This window comes from Melanerpes formicivorus, unplaced genomic scaffold, assembly GCF_026170545.1.
Source record: "Melanerpes formicivorus ecotype bairdi unplaced genomic scaffold, bMelFor1.0.p_v2 SCAF_7, whole genome shotgun sequence".
Lineage (NCBI taxonomy): Eukaryota > Metazoa > Chordata > Aves > Piciformes > Picidae > Melanerpes > Melanerpes formicivorus.
In genome coordinates this window covers 18,725,607-18,736,916 of record NW_027142359.1, presented here as the reverse complement: position 1 = coordinate 18,736,916, position 11,310 = coordinate 18,725,607, and the positions used below count along the sequence as shown (strand labels likewise).

General features: G+C 41.9%; 1 long non-coding RNA gene across 1 annotated transcript; it reads left to right on the top strand.

The window, feature by feature from the left end:
- The first annotated feature begins 245 nt into the window (after positions 1-245).
- Positions 246-10,815, top strand: LOC137442478 (uncharacterized). The gene is made up of 6 exons (XR_010987692.1): positions 246-580; positions 3,039-3,162; positions 4,395-4,560; positions 5,407-5,527; positions 9,942-10,047; positions 10,739-10,815. It is a non-coding gene; the product is annotated as an uncharacterized lncRNA (long non-coding RNA).
- Positions 10,816-11,310: the final 495 nt, after the last annotated feature.

Sequence of the window (11,310 nt, the reverse complement as noted above, 5' to 3'; positions counted from 1 at the left end):
TTCGTAGCGAGACGGAGCGTGTACCGCGGAACTCCGTGTTGCTATGGCAGCGGAGCGGAGCCCTGCTAGAGACTCCGCGCATGCTTATATGGCGGCGCGTAGTATTACACATGGGCAACGGAAGCAGAAGCGGACCGACCCGAGTCAAGCCGAACGGAGCCGAACTCAGCCAAGCCGATCGAAGACGGAAGAAGCCGAGTCCGGGCCGGACGGAGCCGAATCCATGGAGCGGAGGTGGACCTCCGCGTCGCGCTTGTCCCGCTGGAGGCTTCAGGTCTCCAGGCCGCGGGATGGCTCTGCCGTGGGAGCAGAGGGCTCCCGGAGAGCCCGAGGCTCGGCGTCTGGCAGGGTTCTGAACAGCCCCCGGTGCCTACGAGCCGCCGTCCTGACGGCGGGGAGGAAAGCCTCACGAGTTCACTGAGAGAGGTCCGTTCTTTTTGTCTCTTACACAAAGATTTAGCAAATCAATTGATCAGGTGCGACGGATCTGAGACACACTTTAGAACAACTTATATAAGTAATGGACTTTGACGTTGCTCTAGGCTCTGAGCAGATGCTCTGTGCGGCCTAGAGCCTGCAGGTAAGTGTAATAGAGAACTACATCTAAATTGTCTAATATAGGTTTCTAAACTGCCCATAAATGCTATTTATAGCAGGGATTTAAAGCCTTGACCCTCCGCCCTAAACATCTCCCTATCCCAGACAGAGAAACGCTTTCAAAATCCCCACTTTTCCCCTTTTCCCCTCCCGATTTGGGGCCGGTTGCCCCGCACGGGCACTTTTCCCCTGCCGGCACGGGTGCAGACCCGCGCGTTGCTACGGACGCGGCTCATACGCGCCGGTGCAGCGTGCTCTGGCGCTCACTGCTGCCGCTGTGCGGCCGCGGGCAGGCACTGCTCGCTGCCATATTCAAGCTACACTGCTCTGTTCTGGAACGGCACTTTTGCTGTTTTGCAGACTCGGGTCGAGTTTGACATATAGAAGCCGCGGCAGGTTTTTAACATTTGGTTTTGTTTCCCAGTATTGCCCAGTGACGCCCACTATTGCACAGTCGCTGCCAGTGTTCCCAGTAACCAGAAATCCCCAGCCTCTACCAATAATTCCAAAATTCCTTCCCAGCCCTCCCAGTGACCTCCCAGCCACATGGGGAAGATTTTTTCTTTTTTTTTTCCTTTTTTTAAATGTTTAGTTTTTGTTTTATGGGTTTGATTGGTTTGTCACTGCCATTTTAAAACATTTAATGTGATTTTTATAGGCAAATGTATTTTTTCAGTTTGCTGCCCTGTATAAGATTTTGGTGTTTTTTCATTTGCCTCCTTGAAGCCAGTACTAAAATACCTTTCAACATGTAACCTGGGAAACAATTATCTTTTCTGACCATGTGTATATTGTCCTGTTAAGCAATTTAGGTCCTTGTTAGTGAATTCTTCCCAATCAGACTGATTGTTATTAAACATTGCAAGCTTATTCCAGAGGAATAGTCCTCCTGTGCTGCTGAATGTGCATGTGCTATGTCCCAGAGATCAGGGCACAGAAATCTCCTATTCAGGAGTAAAAAAAAAAAAAAAATCAGTGGTAGAATTAGAAAATATTTTTTAAACTGTGAAGAGTTTGTGATTTCTGAAGACACACAGGTTGAGAAGTATAACATATTTGCTTTATCTAACATTTACTTGTTTCTCCCTTGTTGTGTACAGTCCAGTGAGATCTGCAAAGATACCTAGGGTGATAATAACCTTGCTAAGACTGAGTTTTCTCAGGTTTTACAGTTTCTGTTGCCATGCATTTTTAACATCAAAAAAAAAAAAAGGCTAAGGAGAAAAAGGGCGTTTTTATCTAGTAGCCAGGAAAGGAATACTGTAGTGATATCTCTGGTTGGTTATACCATTTCATTACACATGCTGTGCAAAGAAGGAGCAGCTTTGTGCGTTCATTAGGCCAACTGACATGGTGATAGTTTTTCTGTCTGTTGTATCTTTGGCATGCAGATGGGCAGTAGTACCTTGCTGCTTCTTTCTTCAGTGTCCCTACCACTGCTTATGTTGCATTGTCTTGTATTAATCTCTTTGTGGGGATCAACAGCAGTGCCATTACATGCATCCTTGAGTTACTTGACAATCACCTGATAAGGAATGTTTTTGTTGACAACTAGCCTTAAGGAGCTGTGAATGTCTATCCAAGGATAGTCATCTCTAATAATAACTTTGCTTACCGTGCCTTTTTTTTCTGTCAGTAAATGAATGGGGAACTCGCTGGGACAGATGAGCAGAATAAACCCAGTGAAGTGACTCTGGGCCATTGATACCTTGGGTTACACACACATGGAATGACATGGAGGGTTTTTTTAAATCCTAAAAGTAAACTTCTGTACACTTTCACAGTGTCCTTGACTCTGCAGATTGATTTGGTGGATGTAGATGGTAGAAAATCATGGATTCACCACCAAGGAAGGAAAGGCACTTAGTCCTGATAGTTCTTAGAAAGGCTGAGAGCAGCACTTTTAGTTTGCATGCACTGCTACTACCACCTCTGCACCTGCTAATATTCTGGCTACTGACATTGACACCCTTTCTACATTGGACAGCAATCCAATTAGCTATCCTTACTGAGAGTGCATTTTCAAACACCATGTGCTGCCAGGGAGGAGAAACAGATCTTGGTTAAGTGCATGGTTTCAGGGGTCAGCTTTACAATGCTTTTTATACCTGGTGTTCCTGCATTCTCAGACATGCTTCTTAATTAGGGCAGGGTTCAGTCTATTGGGACAGCAGGCCAATAGTGTTACCTTTGAGAATATGTCTCTGTCGTAGACACTATGTCTCTAAAGTGACCATTGCCCTTCTCTGGATTCAGCATATGCCAGCATTCTGCCATGATGCATTTTAGGTTGCAGGTACTTTGGGTGCAATTTGGTAAATACTCTATTTTTCTGTTCTAAGAACACAGAACATCCAGTTTCTCTGACATAAAGAACTTTTCTGTCATGTTTTCTTAAGTCTGGTTTCAACTGTTTACTGTGTTCTTTCTCTTTCATACAGTCTTTGCTGAAGTTGAATAAGACATTGAAAAATGTGTTAATTGTCTTCACACGTTTTTGCCTGGGCCGTGGACTCATTGATTTGGCCATGAACCAAGTTGTGACTGAAGTATATGGCAGATTTGGTAAGTAAAAAGCAATGAGCATCATGTTACATCATAATCATGTGTCCTGACCTCAAATGAGATGGCTGGAAGTGTTATCATGGAAAATTTGTGGCTGTTTCTGAAATTCTCCCCAGTGCAGTAGTCTGCATTGGAAATTAACCCATTTGTTCAGTGCCAGACTCTGGCGGGTTTTATCACTTGTTCTGAAGTCTTTAGATTATTATAGGAAGCTGTATTATTTCATTTCATTTGAATACTTCATCAGCCCTCATATTAATGCTTAATGTGGCTGCTGTTCTTCAAATACATTCTCTTGGGATACAGCTGTCTGTGATACAGAATCATAGAATCAATAAGGTTGGAAAAGACCTCAAAGATCATCAAGTCCAACCTGTCACCCAAGACCTCATGACTACTAAACCATGGCACCAAGTGCCACATCTAATCCCCTCTTGAACACCTCCAGGGATGGTCACTCCACCACCTCCCTGGGCAGCACATTCCAATGGCTAACAACTCTCGCTGTGAAGAACTTTCTCCTCACCTCGAGCCTAAACTTCCCCTGGCGCAGCTTGAGACTGTGTCCTCTTGTTCTGGTGCTGATTGCCTGGGAGAAGAGACCCACCCCCTCCTGGCTACAACCTCCCTTCAGGTAGTTGTAGAGAGCAATGAGGTCTCCCCTGAGCCTCCTCCTCTCCAGGCTAAACAATCCCAGCTCCCTCAGCCTCTCCTCATTGGGACTGTGCTTGAGGCCTCTCACCAGCCTCCTTGCCCTTCTCCGGATACATTCAAGAGTCTCAATGTCCTTCTCAAATTGAGGGGCCCAGAACTGGGCACAGTAGTATGGGACAACTGGGGGTTGGGCTAGATGACCTTTGGAGGTCCCTTCCAACCCAAACCATTCTATGATTACTCATTAAAATAACAGTCATATATCAGAACCCATCTGTTTTTATTCAGAAAATATCTTTCACATACTCCATAAAAAATGCATGTTCTGAATATCCAAATCAGTGCATATTCATAGAATTTATAGTCATTTTTACTCTCATGCAGTAGCTAAGCTTTGAGTGTATTTTCTTTAGGATCTTTATAAAACATTGGAAAACTAAGACATTGCTTGATCATAATGAAATAATGTATGGATTGTTTTGTAACAATCATGATTATGACTTTTGTTCTGAGGAACAGTGATTTTTTTCAGCAATAAAAAAGGCAAAACCTTACATTCTGATGCACTTTCTCCCAAGGTAAGGAGCTCCAGTCCTTTTCAGTGTGACTTTGCTGGAAAGAACTTGCTTGCCATGGCTGTTCAAGGGACTGCATACTTCATTCTGCACCTCCTTATGCAGCACTGTTTGTTCTCCACAAGAGAGTGTGTCCAAAAGCTCATGTTAATGTTTCTTTATTAATAGGGTAAGTGTCTGTTATTCTCCACATTCCTCTTTGTTCTTTTATCTTTCTTTTTGTGTGAACTGTTTGCCCTTTTTTTTTCCCTGTTTGCTTACCTGGTTTCATCTTAATTTGTTGATATCCTGGTTCAAGGAAGCATTTACCAAGGTGCATTATTTTAACAGGGTTTAGGATGTATTACTAAAGAAATTAGTTTTCTTGAATCAACACTTCATTGTGAAGTTTTTTTTTAAGATTAAGAGACTGTAATAGTGAGACTCAAAAATTACTTGAAAAGCTTGTATTCTCATAAGTACTGATATGAGGTACTAGCCTTGCACCCCAAGACAGAAATTCCAGTCCATGGCACAGGACAATTGCAGCCCGGATGCTATGCAAGTTTCCCCTCTCTGCTCTACCTCAGAGAAAGCTGCTGCCTGTCCAGGTGTGAGTGGGCCATTCACTCCTGTTGGAGACTGCCACAAGAGTCCTAATGGCTAAAACTGCAAAACTACTGTCTTATTCTGAGGTCTGCTCAAAAGATCTGTAGAAGGACTTTCAGTAGCTACTGGAGAGGAGCCAAAGGGTAAAAGCTTTGGCTGAGAGGCAGATTGTGTCATACTGATGACTGACAAGGCATGCTCTTTTGAGCAAGTAATTTCCTACCTTTTCAGTAGAGACTAATTTTCAAAGGTCAGGGATTCCTCCAACAGCAACAAAGCTCCAACCAATGTCAGATTGTGAATTTTCAATCCAATGCTTCCACCAGTCAAATTTTGGACAATTAATGAGCCACTGTTTCACACTGTTGTTTTAACTCAAACTCGAGCAAGTTGTGGTTTCTGCAGCCCGTCTCTTGGGTTTTTCCAGGTTTGCTGGGACTGCCATGGTACCTGTTGTTGATGAAGACAGGGACATTGCAGAAGAAAGAAAAAGAATTATGAGTAGTGGGAACAAAACAAATGCCTTAGAATTGCAAGAACTGACCAAGGTAATATTTTAAGAATTAAGCAATTTAGTCTAGTGTAAATTTATTTCAGCTGTGGTTTCAGATAGCATTGATCTCAAAAGCTGCCTGTGCCTTGGAAACTAACAAGCATTTTGGAAATCAAGGCTGCTTCCTTTTGATGAGAAATCAAACCACTGAGAAGTCCAGCAAGGATAGTGCAATCTTCCCTGCTTGAGTTTTTTACCTTATCACTTGAAATGACTGTTAGCGATTTCTGCTAGCGTCCATTTCTACTACCAATTCATCTTATTCCTAGACATTGAAGACATCTGCAGTATGCTGTCAGAATGCATGCAAACTTGAGCTACAGAAATGCAAAGACTGTACATAGTGCTGGGCTCTTTAACGAGTAAGAGACCTATCATTCTTCAGACTCTCCTGCTGTGTTGTTCCACTTTAGTTTGGTATGTCAGAGCTACTCAGGTCTGTCTCCTGGTGCTAAAGGTAAGAAGTAAAAGGTTGCATGCAGAAAATTTGTATTTTAGAGATCACAAAAAATTAATTAATGTAAATACACATCTGACTTTATAGAATGCTTACTCTTTTTGTTTATTTACTCCTGTCCTGGTTCTATAGTTGCCTTAGGCCAATAACATTAAACTAAAAAAATCAGATTTTCTTTGCTACAGAAGTCTTGGCTTTCCCCACACACACACTCTATGTTGGCATCCATCCCAGAGGGGTATGTTGTTCAATAACACTAGATTGCATTCCTTGGATCAGTTCATATTTCATGCTTCTGCTGATCTGCAAGTTGGAAATACTAAAGAATGTGATAAATTTTGTGATTTAGTGGTTTGGTCTTTTGGGAGTGAACAGCATTGGCAAAACAACAACATTCAAAATGCTGACTGCAGATCCTGATGTGATATCCGGACATGCTGTAGTGGCTGGCAAGCAATAGGCAGGTACCTTAAAGAATGCCTTGGACAGTCTATTTACCAGGCTAGAGCTGTCCAGATAATAGTCTCAATGACCTAGCAGCTCTTTTCCAGCTTCATGGCACTGACGGAGACCACAGTTAACACACACTGGTGCTTTATACTTCCAGCAATCTGTTATAAATTCTGTGGGTAAGTTACAGTAATGCTAACAGTGGGACAAAGCAATTGGATCTAATAGCAAAAGCTGCAAAGTTAAGATAACCAGTCCCACAAGGTACTGTGATCAGAGCTTTGGGACTTTCCTCTGGCTGTTTCTAGCATCTTTGTCATAAGTTAATACAAGGTGATCTGATACTCATTTATGTTAGTTTAGTTCCAACTTATGTGTCTTGGTTTGTTAGGTGTAGTTGGGATTTGATCCTTTGTCCATTGATGTAATTTGAACAATAGCTATTTTGTTGCCAGGACATGGGCCTGAGCAACCTGCTCTAAGTGACCCTGCTTGAGCAGGGTAAGTGGACAAGTTGATCTCCAGAGGCTTCTTTCAATCTTAACTGTTCTGTGATTCTCTCTTCTCCCTACTTCTACTACCAAAGAAGAGGTTGATCTCTTCTCCCAGGCAACCAGTACCAGAACAAGAGGACACAGTCTCAGGTTGCACCAGGAGAGGTTTCGGCTGGAGGTTAGGAGGAAGTTTTACACAGAGAGAGTGATTGCCCATTGGAATGGGCTGCCCGAGGAGGTGGTGGAGTCACCATCGCTGGAGGTGTTCAGGAGACTTGACAGGGTGCTTGGTTGCATGGTTTAGTTGGTTGGGTGGTGTTGGATGATAGGTTGGACGTGATGATCTTGAAGGTCTCTTCCAATCAGGTCTGGTCTGGTCTGGCCTGGTCTGGTCTGGTCTATTCTATTCTATTCTATTCTATTCTATTCTATTCTATTCTATTCTATTCTATTTGTCTTGCTCATTTGTTCCTAGTCAGCATGCTCTGAGATGGTGTTTATTTTCTTCCAGAAACAAACACCATTTGCAAAAACAAGATCTGAGTGGCTCTTCAAAGAATTTCATGCTAAGTTAGCCTGTACGTAGATAGACAAATGAGTAAGGCCTGACCTGAATTAGGTGAGAATACATTCCTTGATATTCTGTACAGACATTGTTAGTAGGGTGTCATATCAGGAAGACTTCATTCTCCCCTTACAGGAGCTGTTGCTCAGAAAAGAAGGATTTTATTCAAACTGTCTAGCTCTATCCTAATGCTAGTGTTATAGAACTAAGGTTCTTATTTTTTCCCTCCTAGATTCGCATTTCAAACACCCATCAAAACAGAGGGGCACTGCCCTCAATTTGATGCCATTGGTGACCTGCACACAGGAAGAGAAAATCTCCACTTAGATGCACATCGCAAGGGAGTTCCAGCTGAGGAAATTAAGATGGTAAAGCAGTCTTGGTTTTGACTTATACATAGTTAACAGTGAATATTTGTGATGGTTAACAGGGCTCATAACATGCCAAGGGCCAGAATTTCCAAAGTGGGATTGCCATTCTGTGTTTTGAAGTCCTTGGAGAGGTTCCTGTCATTTGGAAAATGAAGTACAAGACTGCACTTCAAATACAGGCTCTTAGGTATAAGTAGTACTTGCAAAACTGTGGTGCCAACCACAGAAGGCTAAAGATGCAACTGCCGTGACTCAGAACTGTGCTGGTTGTGGGTTTGTTCATCTTCAAAATGTTTTATATACAAGATAGAAAACATGAAGAAGATTCCAGAAGAAAATAATTTAAGTTCTTGTACGGATAGAAAGTCTACCACTGAGACTGGTTCATGGCTTTCCCTCAAGTAGTTAGAATTCTTCTCATCATCACAAATTTTTTGGACTTGCCTGCTCCAGTTGTAAAATGAGTGTGCCAAAACCCAGGGGACTGCCATTTTCTCTGCCAGAAGAGGGTTGTGTCAGCAATTCTGTCATGCATTAGCTGCTGTGTGAAAAAGGCACTCTTTCTCCAAGGTTGCTGAATGGGGCAGCCAGAACCTGGGATTTCTGTGCAGACCAGCTAGCTGGTACCTACAAGGGTACAAGCACAAGCTCTTCACTGCTCTGACTGGCTGCCCACTAGTCTTGCTAGTAAATGTCATGTAACATAGCTCTGTGATCACTGAATACAACATCTTATAAAAACTGTATGCTAAAGAAGTATAAGGACTTTTATGACAGTTTTTGCAAGCTGCTTTCTGCCCTCAACTTACATGTTACTGTATTTCAGGGATAGACTGGGAGGGAGGCATAATTAGGTTTCTAAAGGACCCCAAGGGATTATGAAAGAAAGATCTTCAACAAAGAAGGGTCTGAGATAAAATCTATAATTCAGACAAATCTGAATTTAAATCCATCTTTGGTTTCAGTCTGCCTTTTCTTACCAGAGTACAGCTATTCAAATAAATTATGATCTTACAACATATACTTTGCTGCTTTTTCCAGCAGAATAGAGGAAGATAGCTACCTTTTGGCAGCCTTTAATATCTTTGGAATAAATTGTTCTAATCTAGATTAAACTGTACAAATGCTCATCGTTAACATAAGGTAGCAGAAACCTGCCTGTCTCAAGGGAAACTCTAAATGCTATTACTACAACAATTATTTAAATTATACTGTAAAACCTTAATTTCTATGCTGAAAAAGAAACCTTTTGATACCATGGTTCCTTGTGCCATTTAATGTCTTTACATACATTCTGCCTGTATGGGGTAAACATCCCAAAAATTTTTTCTCATAATTTAAGACAAAATGTTACTTTTTTTTTTTCTCCCAAGATTAAAAAAAAAATAATTGTTACTTAACTGAGCTAACCAATTAATGCAGGACTAGATCCTTAGCTGATGTAAATCAGGGTAATTTTAGTATCTTCTTGGGTTGAGAAATGTGTTCTATATGTTTATGTGAGTAAGAAGATTCCTTGGGGAAGACTTACTCTCCTTTTACAAGAGTTATTGCCCTAGAAAAGGAAGATTTGATTGGAAGTGTCCATCTCTGCCTCAAAAGCCAGTATTACAGACAGAAGATTCTTTGTTTCTCCAGTATATTGACCTGTATCTCTAATGTCCACCAAAACATGGGAGCCGAGGTTGATACAATTTGCTGTAACTGCTACCGCACAAGTCTCTTTCCATTTATTTCTGGTCTGGGTCCTAAATGGTTTTTGTAATAAGGTATCACAAGTGCTTTCATTTTTGCTATGTAATTCTTCATTCCCTTCCCCACAGCTGTCCCCTGCACAGAGAGCATTATATTCTTACCTGTAGTTCCTTGTACTTGTCTCTTTTTTGCTTTGTGCCAAGAAGTACATGAGTTCCCATTCACTCATATGCTTCTCAGGGTACATATGCTTTCTCAAGGCACAGATTTCAGTAGGGAAGCAGCTCTGTGCTAAGGACCAAGCACACAATAACTTGATTCTAAATACATTTTCATATCTGCTTCTCTGAATCTCTGTCTGCTAACATTTCCTTTAGAGGATGAACCAACTACTGAAATGGATCCTCAATCCCAGGGCCTCCTGTGGGACTCTATTGCCAGCATGCTCAGAGACAGACCAGCTGTGGTTCTAACCTCTCGCAGGTAAAAATGGTTAGATTTCAGAATCCCAGAGTAGATGAAGTTTATCTGCTGGCTTTTATCTCAAATATTTGTTTTCTGTTTTGAAAGTGTGGAAGAATGTGAAGCCCTCTGTGCCCATTTAGACATCATGGTAGAGGGTATCGTCAAATGACTGGGTACAATTCAGCAGCTAAAATACAAGTAGAATATTTTAATGGTGTTTTTAATGGGAAAACATAGTGTGTGTGATATGTACCACTCCTAATACCTGGAAAGTCCACTGGGACTGTTGGCAACACCCATCTGCCAGAAGGTATTAGCCTTATCTGCTTGCTTTTCTAAGTAGCTGGGGGGGTCCATATATGCTAAGCTGTCTTTGACAAGAATGTTGGAGATGTTCCTGGCTGCCTTTCAGCTTCCTCTAAAATATTCTGTCTATTCTTTCCTATCACAACCAAACTCACATGTGCAAGCTATGCAAAGCTTGCTGAACCCATCTCATTCTTAAGGAAAAAGAGGATTCAGTTACAAGTGCATCCAAAGGAAGGAAGTTGCAAGGAAGTTTATCAAAATAAAGAATGAATACACAATGTTCATGTCTATAGATTCCTCTGTCTGCTTCCAGCAGAAAGGCCAAGGGGATCCAAATGTATGGATATTCCACTAACTCATACTAGTTGATGACATAGTGACAATTTCTCTCCTCACACAGGTTTTTGGGAACTTTGCTTAACAGCAGATGGAAGATAAGGAAATCCCTTTGCATCCTTGTGCAGCTGGAGCCAGCCAAGAAGCAAAGGTGTCCCCTGCTTCACATCATCAGGCAGTTGCATAGACTAGCACTTGGCATGCAGAGTGCAAACACGTGCCATACAAGAGCAATACAAGGGTAAAACAAAGGTTCCCATGCTCAGTATTATACTGATTTTTCTTTTTTCATCTTTCTGAGCACTATGCTCATAACTACAACAGCTCTAGAGGAACACTACATGCTCAAAGCATCAAATGAAAAGGCAGGTCCTTGGTACAGAACAAAATTTTCCTCTAACAAATTTCATTATAAGTCACAAGCAGAGGAGTCTCCTTCCTCCTTATTGACCTGTAAAGAGCATTAAAGACAATTTCTCTGTCAGGTTCTTTCAAGCTGGCAGGCTTTTCTTGTTTAACTTTTAAGTCAACTGCTATTAGTCAGGTCCCAAGGCAGAGTGCATTGCTCAGCTTACAAGTGGATTCCTGCCATCTTGAGTGTAGGAGACTACCAAGGTCATACTTGTGCTGAGAGAT